Below are 19,104 nucleotides of genomic sequence, written 5' to 3' on the forward strand. Positions count from 1 at the left end.
TGCTAGTAATAAGGCTATTTGACCCTTTTACTTACAATCCCTTCCCTCTCCTACCTATGGCAACGTATCAGGGGTAACATAGGCATCGAAGTGTATTCTGATTAGAAAGGAAAAAATCATGTTTAAATTGTTAATTGTTATTGATTTTTTTTTTGTATTGTCATGTATATTTTTTTTATGCCACTGTGGTGACAAACAAGCATACGGCCCACCTGATGGTAAGTGGTTACCGTAGCCTATGAACACCTGCAATACCAGAGGTATTACGCGCGCCTTGCCCACCCTGAAGAAACCTCCCTTTATTTACGTTAATCATATGCTCTCGTTTATTTGATTAGTTTATTGTGGAAACTTCACTGATTTATGTCATGGCTGTGTTTACTATCTAGGTATTGTATGTTTCCCTTTTAAAGTAAAATAAAATAAATTTCCATAGACAAAAGCTATGAGTTTTGTGTTCCCTCAATTTTTTAATGCTATGACTTGGACCATTTACAAAAACACCACAGCAAACCATGCAACAGGTGTTAGCTTTCCAAATAATGGCGCGGTTATTTGCTTTCGTAGCCCACTTGTGGAGTTTTTGGGTTAGCCACCAGCTCGGTTCGCTCTTATTGTTATTTTGTTCTTGACATACATTCCATTACATTCGCTTTATCTAATCTAAACATATTATTTGTAACCGACTAATACATGTGTTTTGGGGGGAGGGGAGGGAAAGGGATTGCTAGTAATGCGGTGTAACTGCCCTATTGCTAGCAATATATCCTGTCAGCAGCGAGGAGGTCGACCTGGTTGGGTATATTGCTAGCAATGGGGTTCTCAGCCTCTATTACTAACAATCCCTTTCCCTCGAACGAAGATTTTTTTTTTGATGGGTGAAAGTGGTATGGTGATAGATGAGAATGAAAACAAGCCAGTTAGCCCATCATGATGAATTCATCAGGAATTTACCATGATAGTTTCCAGGAAGAATCGCGAGAAGGTCGACCTGATTGGGTATATTGCTAGCAATAGGATTCTCAGTATCCATTACTAACAATCCCTTTCCCCCCGAACAAAGATGTTATACCTTCGTCTATTGTAATCACTGGCATATACCACCCTTTAAATTGAATAATAGGGAAGGAAGGGATTATTAGTGATGGGATCTAACTGCCTCATCCATCATCTTCATCATACCAGCCTTTAACTGTCCACTGCTGAACACAAGCCTCCCCTTGGGGTTTTACCAGTAGTTACCACGCTTGGCAGGCGGATTGGCAACTGCAGTTAATCTTTATAGATGTTATAAAATATTTTAACTTATGACAACGAACTTCTGTATAAAATCTATCTCTGGTGAATTTGTATTAAAGTCGTGTGTACGGCTACCTCTATCAGTTTCGATCGATTCGGCCTCAGTCTTCGGCCAAGGCCATTATCTTCTTTTACAAGCAATACTGTACTCAACAGTATAATATTAATGATTATTTATATCACAAACATTACTCCAACGATACACTGCCTACTGTAGACAGAAACATTATTATATCCTTGGTGCATTACACAATATGCTTTCTTAACTGAGAAGAAGTAGGTCAAATAATAGGAATAAATCTTCAATAGTTACTTTACAAACGACTTGAAAAAAAGGTTTGCGATTCGGTTGTGTTTTTTTCATGTTTGTTATCTCGTAACTTCGTCTGTTGTAAACCGATTTGGAAAATAGTTTTTTTTTTTTATCTGAAAGAATATATTCACAGATTGGTGTCATAGAAGGTTTATCAAAATCGGTTCAGCAGTTTAGATTTTAAATTAAAATAACATAATTAAAGTTGTTTTTTTTTGCTGAATACAAATTAATTATTTCTTATATTACTGTGTTTCTTTCGTCGTGTATTTTTTGGGTTGCGTACTAAAAGGCTAGTCTGTAACACTTATGGTGCGATTTAGTCTGTCTATCACACTCAGTGATAGTATAAATATTATATTTATTTATTTATTTATAAAAAATACACCAATAATATGTTCCACAATAATTAAACAGACTATGTACAATGTTATAAGTAAGTAAGTAATGAAAAATGACTATTCAAAAATGTTTAAATCTAAGTTTACTTGAATAAAAATATATAATTTCTTACTTTCTAAGTTTAAGGCTAGATGAACATATCAATTAGAGGCGTACACAGCTCTCACAGATAAGTGTTAATGTATACTAAAATAACAATTATACAATTAATTTATCAAATATTTTATTAATTAATTAGTGAAGACTTAATAATATTAATCTATATTTTTAATAAGCTTAATAAATATGAATATTATAGTAAGAAAAATGAATAGGTAAGTCTACAATAAGTTTTAATTTTTTACCGCATAATTACATTACTGTTTTGCCAAAGGTTGACTGGGAGAGAATGCTGTATAGCATTTAACTCTGTCTTTTGTATCAAACATATTTTGTAATATAGTCAATAAATAAATAGGAACATTAGAACAATGTGTTAGCTTGCAATTTTTTTGAAAAAGCTATCAAAAAAAGTAAGGAAGTAATGAATTTCTGTCGCAACAGCGTCAATAGTAATCATTAGGGATCCATTTCTTTTACTGTGTTATCCGTGTTTAACATTTGTTATTTTTAAATATGATTTCACACATTAATCTTATTTGTTTTGTAATTAAAAACACTAGCAGCGATACCCTTATCGATTGTTACTCGTAATTTTTAGAAGGCAATTAGGTAATAAGTTTATTCGTTGGTATTTCAATGACTAAACTCCAATATTTAATCTAAAAGGACTTGACCTAATAATACTTATTTCATTTCGTAGAACGGAAAACACTTTATAACGTAACATTTCTTACGATATCCTTTATAAATTAGATTATGCTATTTCGTTATTTACCAATATTTATCACATTTTTTTTTATAAGTCACAAAGTTGTGCAAATCTACTACTAGGTGGCGTTTGGCCACAACAGAATATCAGTGTTTTGTTCTTTTGAGGGCAAAGCAACAAACGGAGTTGTGACCGTGTTGTGTTACTGTGGCATACTCACGAAAAGTTATGTTACCTCTTTTATGTTATTTTCTTTTATTAGTTTGTTTTTTTTTATTTCTTTTTTTAAATATGTTATTTGTATGCTGTGAGTGACGCAAATAAATTATATATGTCTATCTATTTATGTACATGAATTACTACGTATATTTTTCAATAGATGAAAATACATAACGATACAACCAATCGTCAGATAATTTGGTATATGTATGGTGTTTTCCTTTTTTTTTTTTAATGGATGATAATGGAATGGTAACCTCGCCTGTGCTAACGGTGTACGCTGGTAGGACACCAGTGAGGGATGATAGGTGAGAATGAAAAAGTAGGTCAGTTAGCCCATCGTAATGAATACACCAGGAATTCAGCACCACGGGCCACGGTTTCCAAGGAGTCCACTTGGAGATCGACCCGACAGGGTATATTGCTAGCAATGGGACTGGTACGTTATCAACAATCCCTCTGTGTGGTATTTAGAATCAAGAAGCACATGCCTACGTGCTTCTTTTTCCTTCTATTTCGGTTAATCAATGTACTCTGAAATTCTACCATGAAACAAAATACTAGATTTCGTTCTTTCGTTCATATTAAAATCTGCCATACGATGTTTAACGTTTCATTCGTCATAGCTCCTACCGGAAAGTCCAGAAGATCGACAATTGCAACATTTTTAAGCAAGATTTAATTTTTAAGATTTTAATATCAAAGTGTTTCAATCGGTTCCGAAGAATCGAAAAAATAAAAATATCATGCTAAGTCCTCTGGCCACGCGGCTAAAGTCGCAGGTAAATATTTGTGTAAGCGTAAGTAAGAGGTAAACTAGTATGGGTAGATTACATTGAGTTTGCCACGGACAAACTGATAATTAGATATGTTTTTCATATTAATCATTCTCATAATAAATTCTATTTTTTTATATCTATAAGCTTTGGGAGAACGAAAGCGTAACCTTTAAAATTTTCGAGTGGCAACATTGAACAAATAAACGCAGTATAAGACGACCGGCGGTGGCGCCCCCCCCCCCGCCAACTCCATCTAGGGGGGGGGGGGGCACTAGATAGAGTGATGACTTAAAATGTATCGCAAGAAATCAATGAAGAGGTCTATGCTCAGCAGTGGACAAAGAACGGCAGAAATGGTCATGCATTATAAAGAAAATATTTAAAAATATACCGTTAATCCGATATTTAAACTCCGTTATCGTATAGTTATTCAAAGCTTAATAGTGAAGTTACATAATGACGTCGATAACTTCAAGTAGACGCAGCCAGCGGTGGGCAATTAATTATTTTTAATGGCCAACACGAATGACATCATCGGATGTGAACGGATGTATGTAACTTTTTTGTTTAATACATACCAAATTATAAAATGAGTCAGTTTGATGACTTTGGATGGACTTAGTCTACAGTAACCGACAATCAAATAGGGAGTTAGAATTTTCCAATTTGTTTGTATTTTCAAACGATTTCAAAAGGATGTAAGATTTGTTTGTATTTTTTTTATATGTTTGTTTCCTCATAACTCCGTCAGTTTTTTTTTATGTGTGAAAATGGTATGGTAACCCCGCCTGCGCTAACGGGATACGCTGGTGGAGCACCAGTGAAGGGTGATAGATGAGAATGAAAACAGGCCAGTTAGCCCATCGTGATGAATTCATCAGGAATCAACCGTGATAGTTTCCAGGGGGAACCACGAGGAGGTCGACCTGGTTGGGTATATTGCTAGCAATGGAATTCTCAGTCTCCATAACTAACAATCCCTTTCCCCCCCAACTTCGTCAGTTGTAAACCGATTTGATTATTTTTTTATTTGAAAAGGACATACTTACTGATTAGTTCTATATATTTTTTTATCAAAATTGGTTTAATAGTTTAGTTTTAAAATCGAATTAACTAATGCTATTATTATATATATAATGTATGTTTTTTTTATACAACTCAGAATGGCAAACAAGCTGACGGCCCACCTGATGGAAAGTGGTAACCGTCGCCTATAGACATAGAGCAGTACCATGGACATAACAGAGTGTACTGTTTCGCCCATGAAACCCCCCATGCGTTGCCATTCCTGAGGACTTGGGTGTTATTCCTCTGTACCCTGTAAATTCACGCCATATCCCACCTTTCAAACCGAAACACAGCCATGCAAACACAATTTAATCGTATTACAGCTTACAAATTGTTAGTTGCGTTTGCTGCTTACGTCTTATCCTTTTAGATCGCTCTAATCTTATGGAGACATCTAATTTTATTCTACAGCATTTTACCAGAGGAAGACTTTGTACAAAAGTCGATTGCTTGGGTACATCTGTCCCATTCGTATTTCTGTCTCGAAGAAGCTTGAACTTGAACTTGAGCGTATGTAGAGTACTGAGGCATAATATCATAGTCCTGGGGGGGGGGGGGGATTGTTAGTAATACGGACTAGAAGTTCCATTGCTAGCCATATGCCCTATCTGATTGACCTCCACGTGGTCCCCCTTGGTAACCATCATGTTTTTTTTATGGATGAAAATGGTATGGTAACCCTGTTATGCTAACGGAATACGCTGGCGGAGCACCAGTGAAGGGTGATCGATGAGAATGAAAACAGGCCAGTTAGCCCATCATGATGAATTCATCAGGAATTAATCATGATAGTTTCCAGGGTGAACCGCGAGGAGGTCGACCTGGTTGGGTATATTACTAGCAATGGGATTCTCAGTCTCCATTACTAACAATCCCTTTCCCCCCGAAATGGTTCAGTTAGACCCCATTACTAATGATCCCCAATTGATAAAGTTATAAATTAACAAACAGAAAAAACACCACCGAACCGAGAGTCTTCTTCTTTTTTGGAAGTCGGTCGAAAACTGTCCGTCTTGGTCAAGACTAATGTCATTTTTTACGCATCAAAATCTAAATTTGAGGCTGTCGTTTAACTGTTACTCTTTGGTACTATGGACAGTGGTTTTTCTCATGTTTGGAACATTTAGTTACACTACGTCCGAGTATGTCCGACGCCTACTTTTCACGGTCATTTTTATGGATGATAAAAACAAAACCGTTTTGGGCTCCTTTCAACTTGAACACATGGCCTAAACTGGATTTACTACCGCCTCGTTGGATACACTTTTATATAACTTTATTACAGCTTACGCTCTTTTAAAGTGATGTTTTATTAACTTTTTATTATTATTAGATTTAAATGGTACATATTTAAGAATTCTTTTGAATTAATTAATTTGAATTAATTGTAAAGCCTTGTTTCATTTCGTACAGGTAATAAAAGAATACAAAAATTATTTTATATACCGATTTGTAATAATAATGTATCGTATCACAATCCAATTATCCGCATGTGCAGAAAATATAACAACGTATGCAAGGAGCTTGATATCTTCCAACAATCCTTGCAATGTTACATTAAGGCTGCCAATTTGTTACTTTAAATTTATAGCCGTCATTCTTTTAATGTATATAATATCGAATGTTACGTAGAGCAGTTGTTGGAGTGCAAATTTAATGCTGTTTTATGTAATATTTATTTTATAAATGTATTTTTTTTATACAACTTAGAATGGCAAACAAGCTGACGGCCCACCTGATGGAAAGTGGTAACGGTCGCCTATAGACACGAGCAGTACCATGGACATAACAGAGTATACTGTTTCGCCCATGATACCCCCCATGCGTTGCCATTCCTGAGGACTCGGGTGTTATTCCTCTGTACCCAGTAAATTAACGACATATCCCACCCTTCAAACCGAAACACAGTTAATTTGTAATCTGTTACCTTGCTATAAATAAATAAATTAATTAATTAATTGTACTAATTGTTATAATTTCTAGGTCGTGCTAATGATTCATCAACAAATCAGGTCACCCTTATATGAAAGTGTGGTGACTCATAGTGCTTCTGTTTCCAGCGATCAGTGTGAAGAAGTAGCCAATTAATTAAGTGAATAATTAACGAAGTGGAAAGTGCTCAGTGCACTAGTGACCTACATATCGAGTGTAATTGGAAATTTAATCGATGTTTTATGATATTCATAATAACAATATGAATTAATACATATCAATACTCAAATAATCTTCTTCTATCTATACTTAAAATAAATCTGTAGCGAGGTCAATTCTGTACATGAAATATATTTCCAAAATAACTATCAGGCGGTGATTAGTGATCGATACTGATGCCAAAAATGCAATCAGTAAAATTTTTGTCTGTCTGTCTGCATGTTCGTTATAGAAACAAAAACTACTCGACGGATTTTAACGAAACTTGGTACAATTATTCTTCATATTCCTGGGCAGGTTATAGTATATACTTTTCATCACGCTACGATCAATAGGAGTAGAGCAGTGAAGGGAAATGTGTCTGTTACATCAAAACCACTGAACCGTCCGAACCGAAATCGAGGGAAACACGGACGAAATCACGGGAAACAGCTAGTAAACTATAACAATACAGAAAATACGTATTCATTGTAAAACAAATTCAATTATTTTAGGATGAATTTTGGAAAAAGTTAATAGGTTTTTTATGGGAATGGGCATTACATGTTGTGATAAGAACATCATATTTAATTGTCCATAGCTAAACATAAGCCTTCCCCTTGAGAGTTTTTGTCAGTAGTTGCCACGCTTGGCAAGCGGATTGGCAACCGCAGTTAGACTTAGGAAATTAATGGTCGAGGAATGAGCAGTAGTGTCCCTCTTAAAACATCACAAGCCTACCTGTATTTGCCAACCCCCCTGCCAAATATTGCAACTACTTGCGAATCTCCCTAATAAGAGGAGGCCTATGTTCAGCAGTGGACAGTTTTTTTTCTAATAGGTGAAGATGGAATGGTACCCTCGCCTGCGCTAGCGGTATACGCTGGCGGGGCACCAGTGAAGGGTGACATGAGAGGATGAATATAGGTTAGTTGGCCCCTAGTTACCATTTGAACAAGAATTAACGACTATGGTTTCCAGGGGGAACCGTGTGGAGGTCGATCTGATAGGGTATATTGCAAACAATGGGGCTGATAAATCTCATTACTCACAATCAGCAGTAGACAGTTAAGGTCTGATATAATGATGACGATAAAGAAGGTAGGCCACAGCTCATTGGCCTCTCACATAAAATTAAACCAGCTGCTTTGTGATAGAAACACGAGTGGGAGAGAGGTGCCCATGCAAATGATTATTAACATTGTATTTTTTTTTTTTGGATAAATATGGTATGGTAACCCCGCCTGCGCTAACGGAATACGCTGGCGGAGCACCAGTAAAGGGAAATGAGAATAGAAGAGAAGTAAAGGGAGATGAGAATGAAAACAGGCCCGTTAGCCCATCATGATGAATTCATCAGGAATTAACCATGATAGTTTCCAGGGAGAACCGCGAGGAGGTCGACCTGATAGGGTATATTGCTAGCAATGGGATTCTTAGTCTCCATTACTAACAATCCCTTTCCCCCCAGATATCTTCATATATGCAGGTTTCTCTTTCTGTACGTGACGTCAGTAGCCGAGTAATATAAGAGTAAATAGGTTTATGATCGTTAGGGGTGACCTAGTTCTATACAAGTGTCGCCACTTAGGCTCTCTGTGGGGAATTTGTGACCTAACCATTTGCCTAGAGCTGTCTCGTCCGTAGAAATATAACGAATCATGGAAAAGCCATTATATTAATTTTCAAATGTTTTTGTTTTATTAACTCCCACAAAAGGAAAGGTCTTATAAGTTGAATGTTTCCATTTGTGTGTCTGTCTGTAATGTCATAGTTTTGAGACGGATGCATTTTTATACAATTCTTTTTTTGTTTGAAAGCTGATATGATCGAGATAAGACGACCGAGACACCGACGAAAGAGAGAGACCATAGAAAGATTTTATACTAAAGTTGTTTGCTTGGGTAGCTCTGTCCTATTCGTGTTTCTATCGTGAAGCAGTTGTGTTTGCATGGCTGTGTTTCGGTTTAAAGGGTGGGATATGGCGTGAATTTACTGGGTACAGAGGAAGAACACTTGAGTTTTCAGGAATGGCAACGCATGGGGGGTATCATGGGCGAAACAGTATTCTCTGTTATGTCCATGGTACTGCTCGTGTCTATAGGCGACGGTTACCACTTTCCATCAGGTGGGCCGTCAGCTTGTTTGCCATTTTATGTACTACTATGGTTCCCGCCCTCTGTCTCTGTTGTCAGTGTTTGAAATGATTTATAATGTTGAATAAGGGGAAGGGGTTGTTATTAATGCGGACTACCAGGCCTATTGCTTGCAATATACGTTATCAGGTCGAATTCCACATGATTCTCCCTGGAAACCATCGTGCTGAATTCCAGGTATGTTCATCACGATGGGCTAACTAAATTACCTCATCTTTCTCACCTATCGTACCTTACTGGTGCCCCGCCAGCATATACCGTTAGCGCAGACGGGGTTACTAATTCATTATCATCTATTAAAAAAATGATGTTGACGGCGGGGCAGCAATGAAGGATGAAACGATAGTCTTTTTTTAATGGGTGATAATGTAATGGTATACCCGCGCTATCGGTATACACCGGCGGGGCACCAGCGAGTTATGATAGATGAGGATGAAGCAGGTCAGTTAGCCCATCGTGATGAATTCAACAATAATTGTTCACGATGGCTTCCAGGGGGCATATTGCTAGCAATGGGGCTGTCAAACTTTATTGCTAATAATCCCTTTCCCCCCGAAACGATGTAGTCAGGTTAGAGGAGTTCATCGCCAACTAATTCTTTAGAAAATCTGCTATGCCATAGAGTGGTGTTTGAAAACAAAACTCTTCATAACAGTGATGATTTAAGACCTGAAACATGATCCTGGCTGTACACTGCTAACCGTGCACTCCAAGTTACTCAGCAAGCTTTAGAGAAGGCTATATCCTCGGAGTTCTACTACGTGATAGATTCCGAAACGAAGATATGCCGCAGAAGAACTAATTATCGATACAGCTCAAAGGATAAGCAAGCTCAAAGCACAAATAGCTCAAAGAACCAACAACCGATAGGGAGAATATATTTGAATTGTGTGTAATTAATTAAACATACGACCTATCCTACATTTAGGCTTAATGAAGGCTCTTCCAGTAATCTGTATGGCGTGTGCTGACGTCATACTGTAGGTTTATGGCGCGCCATGGGACGTCGGCAAACAGTGGTGCTAAAACGTCATCACTTGTTTTATCGCTAAGCTTCAGGGTAATGGAAAAACACAGGATTAGCTTGGATTAATTCAATTCGTGTTAGGATTTTTTTTTTTTTTTTTTTTTTTTTTTTTTTTTTTTTTTTTTTTTTTTTATAGAACTTAGAATGGCAAACAAGCTGACGGCCCACCTGATGGAAAGTGGTAACCGTCGCCTATAGACATGAGCAGTACCATGGACATAACAGAGTATACTGTTTCGCCCATGATACCCCCCATGCGTTGCCATTCCTGAGGACTCAGGTGTTATTCCTCTGTACCCAGTAAATTCACGCCATATCCCACCCTTCAAACCGAAACACAGCCATGCAAACACAACTGCTTCACGGTTGAAACACGAATGGGACAGAGGTACCCAAGCAATCGACTTTTGTACAAAGTCTCCCTCTGGTATAGGACTAACGCGTATAAGAATTAAATAGGTTAGTACGACAAGGTACGAGAGTTGGCATGACTGGCATGGTAGTCATGTCAAATTAGCTATATTCTGCGGCTTTACTTGCAAGAATTAAGATTAAAAGTATTCCAAGACATGGTCAATTTTTGTACTAAAGTTCATTCAAATCCGCTCGGTCGTTTAAGCTTTATTAACTACCCACACATCTTTATAAACTTCTAAATTTGTAATATTAATTGTTCATTGTTCATATCAATAGGTGATCATTAACATTTTTTGCTTATATTCTTTAGAAAAGAAGGTGTTACACTTTCTCGCCCCGTGATTGCACTTGCCCATTTTTCACACCAAAATACAACCATTCTGACTTTCTAATAAGGGAAAAATTTGAAAATTTTCGAATTATTCCTATATAATATTGTAATATAATATTATTCCTTTTCAGAATACCTTTTATTTTACAAACACTTATGATATTAACAAAATTACAACTAGTTCAGAAAATAGATTCTTCCAAGAAGAACTGGTGAGAAACACCACTGTAAGTCTTAATAAATAAATTCCCATACGTTTAAAATTTAATCATACCAATTACCTGCTAAACTTAAAACTTGCTGTTAAATCTAAAGTTACATCCCAACCATCTGGACCAACCATTTTTTCAAGGCACTTTCTTCCACGCAAAACTACTCTTTGGAATCAACTTCCAGTAGCAGTATTTCCGAACCGATACGACATCATAACCTTCAAGAAAAGAGTATATTCCTTTTTAAAAGGCCGGCACCACACCTGCATTGCCTTTGGTGTTGTGGGTGATCTTGGACGGCGGTAGTTACTTACCATCAGGTGAGCCGCATGCTCGTTTGCCCCCTGTGTTCTAAAAAAAAATGATTCGAGCGGTTATTTTACCGTGACATTCGACCCGACCCGTACCATCCTGTCGGTCCTGTCGCCCCCCCGTGGCGACGGTGCAGTGATTTAGTTTATTACTTTTCTGATTGCTATATTGTACTCGATATAGTCAGCAGTCGTGTGAAACTGCATTATTAAAACGTTAGAGATATTTATTTCAGGTACGTTTATTACACTTTAAGAATTTGTTACTCAAAAACTAACTTCAAACTTGTTCCATCAAATTAGTGAGGGACTAATGAGGGAGTAAATAGAGCCCCTTTTGATCATAATTTATGATTTCGCCCCTGAGAAAATCAAATTAACTGGGTAAAAAATTAACAAGGGACTAAATACTTTTGAATATAAAAACAATTATCAAAATCGAATTAGAATTGATAAAGACATTTCGTAACATGCCCCAAAAAGACAAATTCGGAGCCTTCTCTTTTCAAAAAAGCAGATTCACAATTCGGCAATATTTTTTTATATATGACACTTTATAACTAAAATTTTAAAACCGATTTTGAAAATAAGTGAAGTTGGTTTATATAAACACAATTTATTTGTAAGTTTAATAAGAATTATTCAGTTATAACTGTTTACAATTTACTGTAATAAACATAGTTTTTTCATTCCCAAATTCGAACCCAAGCCTTCCTAATTTTCAAACGATTGGTTGAGCAATAATAAAACCATGAGATAACAAACAAACTCAGTTTAATATTTATAACACTAGCAAGGATATTAGTACAGAAAGCAGTTTGAAATCGAGGCAGAACATTCAGAGTGACAAATAGTCATGATGGATGATGTAGCTACCGCGATTTTATGCTAATATGATAGCATAAAGCTGAATACACCATAAAATATTAATTACAACGGAAAGCAATAAGCGCGCATGTAATTTCCATAAGTCTGCCAACACAGTGACCTATTTTGTTCGTAACCTAGTTGCCTTTGAGCTTGGTAAATTTGCACAGTGACAATTTGCACGAATTGGGGCAAGACGGCAAACTTGCTGGACCAATTCGGTCAATATTTGGACGCAGATTTGGGGACAGTTAAAGGGCATATTGACAATGTACTTGAAGCTGTTTCGTTACTCTAATTGGGTTTGGTCTCAAAACGTGCAAGTTACTAAATAATATGATATAGAACTATTTTAAAATATCCAAGCTATCTCATGTAGCTTATAATAATCCAAGAAGGTTTGTCTCAAAATATTTTAGATATGTTATTTGTTTACATAGTGAGGAGCATGTGTACTTTTATTTGTCACAGTATATATAGTTCTGCAGTTGAAAGCGATTGTAAAATTTTATGTAACTTATAATCATCAAACATGTCATCAACGGGTGTTAATTATTCGTTATCGTTGACTACGGGTCTCTCCATATAGCAGGAATATATTAGCCTAATATTACCATACTAGTCAAGCAGTTAAGTGGCAATGTCTCGGCTTTTATGTATTTCAATTGCTTTGTATTATTCTATATTTTTACATCTTTTACGTTATCTATTAGTGTAGTAGTGTGAATAGCTATAGAAGTGAAATCATTATTTTCGACTTCTATTTATTCGGGAAAACGTTTTATATCATCGGTAGAACCTTCTTTTAGAATGATAATAATGATTTCAGTTTGTACAGAATTATTGTATGTATTTCACCAATTAATATCGGGTCGAGCTGACCTGGTACTGAACTCGTTCATATTGATGACAAGTACTGTCTGGATTTATGATTTAATACCTGAAACAATAATAATAAATATTAAGAAAATTATTTACTTCAAAATATGAACATTTCGAAAGTAATTATGAACTGTAATTAATTAGTAGCATCATGATTTGACACATCATGTATATTGAAAATAAAAATATATATGCTCACGACTATAATCTCTAATGCGGTAGATATTGGCATTTGCCCACATTTCACTGAGCATATTAGAATCCATCGTGGCAAAGGGCGGACCTACTATCGTCATTAGGGTCAGATTCATTATCATTATTTTTCAGCCGTTATCCGTCCACTGCTGGACATAAGCCTCCCCTATAGACTGCCATAAAGAACGGTTCTGAGCCACCTCATCCACTGACTCTGCATTGCATTTCAGTTCGTCACTACATCTAGTGGGAGGTCATTCTATACTGCGTTTGCCCGTACGAAGTCGCCACTCAAGAACCTTTCTTCCCCATCTGTTCCCGGTTCTTCAAGCTTGTGACCAGCCCATTGCCACTTCAGCTAGCTTATCCTTATTCTAGGATCAGTTTGGTAAAAATGTATTTGAACAATATTTAAGTCAGTTGCTTGATTCCCATCATCATCGTCATCATCATATCAGCCACTATCGGTCCGTTGTTGAACATACGCCTCCCCCATAGACTTCTATAAGGACTGCCCACACCACCAGCACTTGTTTGCCACCTTAGTAGTATAAAAAAGTTGAAGTCAAGTAATAATTTTATCTTAGCATTTACATCTGATTACGTCACTCTATGAGAAATCAGCTTAGGACCTTTGTTTCTAATGAATCCTTCCTTATTTGTACCCGCATACTGCTCGTTACTGACTCATACGTTACATGTACCTTTACATTTTATTTTCTGATTGCGTCCTATCGTTTACATATATAATTGGAAATTCTTTGAGCGTTACTAGTATTACAGAGTGATGGACTGTGATGAGGTGATAAATGATGAAGACTTTGTGATTTATATAGTTCCATTAAAACTTTTTAAAAGAAGTTTTAATGGAATATTTAATTAATTATAATTTTTATGTAATATTTTATTCTGCAAAGAAATACTACCAGAGGGAGACTTTGTACAAAAGTCGATTGCTTGGGTACCTCTGTCCCATTCGTGTTTCAACCGTGAAGCAGTTGTTCATGGTGGACCTCTGTTATGTCCATGGTACTGCTCATGTCTATAGGCGACGGTTCACATCTGTTACCACTTTCCATCAGGTGGGCCATCAGCTTGTTTGCCATTATAAGTTGTTTAAAAAAATACTGCGGCTGCTATAGACTTAATGTTACTTATATGACTGCAATCATATTAATATAATAAAAGAAAATGTAATAAATGCGAAAATCTGTAACAGTGAATCGGTGGATGTTTGTTACTCTTTAACGCAAAAACTATTGGATGGATTTTAGTGAAATTTGGTATAATAGTAGATTTTATTCTACCTTAGCATATAGTATAATTTATGCATTCATTCACGCGGACGGAGTCACGGTATATAGCTACTAAATAAATAAATAAATAAAATCAATATGAAGCTCTACATGTACGAGTAAATCCCATTAATTATAAAAAGTAATAATTAATAATATAAAAAAAAACAAAATTGGCGAAAATATCATGTAACATACAAAAACACAAACGAGTTGGGAACGTTATCCTTCTGTAGGCTTATTCCCCATAATAGTAAACACTTCGCGGACATTTGCTTTCTAATCGCTAGACATAACAAATGCACTTTTACTCTATGAATAACAGCGCCATTAGCGGTCTAGTGGCAATAGATGGAACTAATTTATAAAAGTTATTTTAGTTCCTAAATCACTCCGCAGTGGTAGCATCAACGTTCGCTCGCAAACAGCTTTTAAGTACACAAGTAATACAGGTAATACAATATGTAAAAAATGAAAAGTGCTTATTGCAAACTGGTTGCGAAATACGTAATCAAGGGGCAATTTGATCAGCAGATTATAAAGAAATTAGGTCATAATTTAAAATAATGTTATATACATGTACGTAATTAGGTAACAATCATGAAACCTTTTTAAATTGTGTCGGGTAAATCCAAACTGTAAATGTTGCCAAATTCAAATTATTATCGGGTTTTTTTTTATTGGATGAAAATGGAATGGTAACCCCGCCTGCGCTAACGGGATACGCTGGCGGTGCACCAGTGAAGGGTGATAGATGAGAATGAATACAGGCCAGTTAGCTCATCATGATGAATTCATCAGGAATTAACCATGACAGTTTCCAGGGGGAACTGCGAGGAGGTTGACCTGGTTGGGTATATTGCTAGCAATGGGATTCTTAGTCTCCATTACTAACAATCCCAATCCCCCCCCCATATCGAACTAGTTAACACTAGGCTCTTAACATCGATTCATTAATTTGTCCGAACATGCCTCGTTTAAACATGAAAAACGTGTCGCGAAACGTGGGTGGACGAAACAGTAGTCGGAGATTGATGGCTAAATATGGAAGGTTGTAGAACTTCTGGTAATAATAATATTATTATCTTCATCGTTTCAACCACCATAATAATAATAATATATAAGAAGGCAATGTTAGTCGCACACATACTAATGGTAGCGGAGTTAAACAAAATAATTATAATTAAACAGCCAGCGATATATTTGCCATGTGGTCCCGGCATAGAATAGGCAACACCTTCCTTTCCCGTGGGTATCGTAAGAGGCGACTAAGGGAGGGCGAGGGATGGGAAACAGCGTCCCTCTTAAAACATCTCCAAAGCCTACCTGCGGTTGCCAGTCCGCTTGCGTGGAAACTACTGATAAAACCCCCCAAGGGGAGGCTTATGTTCAGCAGTGGACAGTTAAAGGCTGATACCAAATATATAATAATGATGAACCACTGAGTGATTTCCACAAAATAACACCTAATCTAGTAAAATACTGACCAAAAATACAGGCGACTGTACTCGTTCTAGTATGGCATTTATAATTATTATTATTACAGATTCATAATTAATAAAATATATATATTCTATTATATTACATATATATTTGTTTTATTTATATTTTTTTTTTATTTTTATTTTAACAGTGTGATTAGAGAGAAGTGTGGACTGAAAGACGATGTAGTGACAAAAATCGAAAAAAGAAGGTTGTATTGGTTTGGTCATTTGGAGAGGACGGATGAAAGAAGAATTACGAAAGAGATTTATCGAGTAAGAATGAATGGAGATGTCGGTAGGGGCCGCTCTAGACGGACGTATGTTGAGCAAATAGGCGACGTGCTGAAGAAGGGCCAAATTAAAAGTAACCGGCGAGCGTGTGTGAAAAGATTGATGAATGTGGAAGAAGCGAAAAAGGTTTGTTTGAATCGAAGCATTTGGCGTTCCATTGTTTCTGCCTACCCTAATGGGAGACAGGCGTGACAGATGTGTATGTATGTATGTATAGATTTATACTAAGAGAAATGAAAATCGTATTATGAATTGTGTAAAACGAGTTTTAACCACCCTGGAAGGAGTTTAAAAATGCCGACGAGATGATATGGAATCAGTCTGGATACGCAATTGACAGCTGAATGATTAGAGCGGACAAGTGAGTCGGCCGCTCGCGGGCCGAGCGCTAGAGCGCGGCGGCGGGACGCGAGTGTAACCTCTGATGCACTTTTATTCAAGCAATTTAACTTTCAATACCGATGCGTGACTTTGTTATACGCGGGTCCAAATTATAAACTGTGACGGATATAATATTTTTGATATAATTGTGTATTAATTTTACATATAAAGTGAATTTCACTTATAATGTTGCAGAATGCACTATGTTATTGACGGTCTAAATAATGAAATATGAATTTTCAATAATCGTATTAAAATTGTAATTACGGTTACCAATCCGTCTGCCAAACGTAGCAACTACTGGCAAAACCTTTTTTATGGGAGAGGCCTATGTCCAGCAGTGGACAGTTAAAGGCTGATATGGATGATGATGTATAAAAATTGACAGATTTTTTGTTTTTCATAATTTAAAAGACATTATTATGTATAATGTACCTAATTATGAAGTTATAGAGGGAATAAAAATAAATTACTTTCTTTCGCTTTCACTGTTATGGTTTATAAAAACTATGAGTGATGATCTCTACGATGCATATTTATTACCCCTAAACTTCGTCAGTTTCAGTTACAGTTAGGGTACAGAATAAGTTAAGATCCATTTGACTACCGGACCCTAGAGTTGAAGTTACTTGACTTCCACCTAAATTATCTACAAACTATATGGCTGGACCATGTGTTTCCAAATTCTAGAAATGAGATTTTCAATTTAATTATCTTGACTATATAGTACGTCACGTGATATCTGTTTTCAGTTTGAAGGGATATGGCGTGAATTTACTGGGTACAGAGGAATAACACCTGAGTCCTCAGGAATGGCAACGCATGGGGGGTATCATGGGCGATCAGTATACTCTGTTATGTCCATGGTATTGCTCATGTCTATAGGCGACGGTTACCACTTTCCATCAGGTGGGCCGTCAGCTTGTTTGTCATTCTAAGTCGTATAAAAAAAATATAAAAAAATCTTTTTCAATTTATTGTAATTTTGATACAATTGATTTCAGTTTTGTACTTTTAGGAAAAAATAAAGAATGAAATATATAATACAGGAATAAGAAAATCAGCATTATAAAGAACAATATAGCAAACTCTTTCAGGCAAACTTAGGATGCAGAGGAGATTTTATTAAGGCTGTTGCGAGGACCTAATCGCTTCAGCCTATATCTCGCGCCACTCGTGCTGTCATTGCCGAGTCATGCCGCCGACTGAGAGGTTTGTCCAGCTTTTCAATTGACTACCATCATCTCATGAGTCAACCGGTGCGTCACGGCCGGTCCGGTTTGCTCCGGCGAGAGTGTAATCTCACCCTACGAGTCTGTTCCGTTGCGCGCCATACATATTGATGTCGTATGTATTTGTTTATATTATAGCTAAATTTATATGATAATCTATGTTTCATGCTTTGTTCCTACTTATTATGTATGGAATTATCATTTTAACGGTTCGCCCCTTATATGCTCTTGTTTGAGTTTCTAACACGTCTGTGCGACCAAATTCAAAATTCAAAATTCAAAATTCAAAAATCATTTATTCATGTAGGACATTTTAGCCGCTTATGAACGTCAAATTTTTACATTATAATTTTATATTTACCCTACCGTCCAGTTCGGTATATAGATCCAATTGAGAAGAACTGGCAAGAAACTCAATTGAATTACTTTTTTTTTTTTTTAAAGCCAGTTTATTTACAATGTATATTTATATAGGTGTCTATGTCTAACATTAAATGAAAATTCAGTGCATGAACAACTATTGCCATGCACACTCGTCATTCAAGTAATCGTTTAGTGAGTAATAGGCTTTGCTCAGTAAATATGATTTAACAGATGTTTTGAATTTATTTAAGGGTAATTCCAACATATCCTTTGGTATCTTATTGTAAATTTTTATACCTATTCCCATAAAAGACCTATTAACTTTTTCTAAACGATACTTGGGGACAGCAAGTTTGTCTTTAAATCTAGTATTAATATTATGAATATTGCTGTTTTTTGGAAATAAGTCAAGATTTTTATGAACATATAGAATATTTGAATATATAAATTGAGAAGCAACGGTGAGAATATTTGCCTCTTTGAATTTCTCTCTTAATGAGTCACGACTCTTCATACAGTAGATCGCTCGAACGGCACGTTTTTGTAATATGAATATATTCTTAATATCTGCCGCTTTTCCCCATAGTAATATTCCATAAGAGAGTAAACTATGAAAATAACTAAAATAGACTAATCTAG

The 19,104-nt window shown here is 36.2% G+C and overlaps 1 protein-coding gene and 1 long non-coding RNA gene across 4 annotated transcripts in view; both read right to left on the reverse strand.

The window, feature by feature from the left end:
• Positions 1 to 19,104, reverse strand: part of LOC128202463 (limbic system-associated membrane protein-like) — a 203,969-nt gene that overhangs the window by 39,615 nt on the left and 145,250 nt on the right. The window lies entirely within an intron of this gene.
• The window catches only part of LOC128202464 (uncharacterized), a 65,976-nt gene continuing 59,104 nt past the window's right edge, over positions 12,233 to 19,104 (reverse strand). The window contains exon 3 of the long non-coding RNA XR_008253799.1: positions 12,233 to 13,282. This is a non-coding gene — a long non-coding RNA (uncharacterized LOC128202464). The remainder of the gene's footprint in view (positions 13,283 to 19,104) is intronic.

The sequence above is a fragment of the Galleria mellonella genome, unplaced genomic scaffold (assembly GCF_026898425.1).
Source record: "Galleria mellonella isolate WM207_F2 unplaced genomic scaffold, CSIRO_AGI_GalMel_v1 utg967, whole genome shotgun sequence".
In the NCBI taxonomy this organism is placed as follows: domain Eukaryota; kingdom Metazoa; phylum Arthropoda; class Insecta; order Lepidoptera; family Pyralidae; genus Galleria; species Galleria mellonella.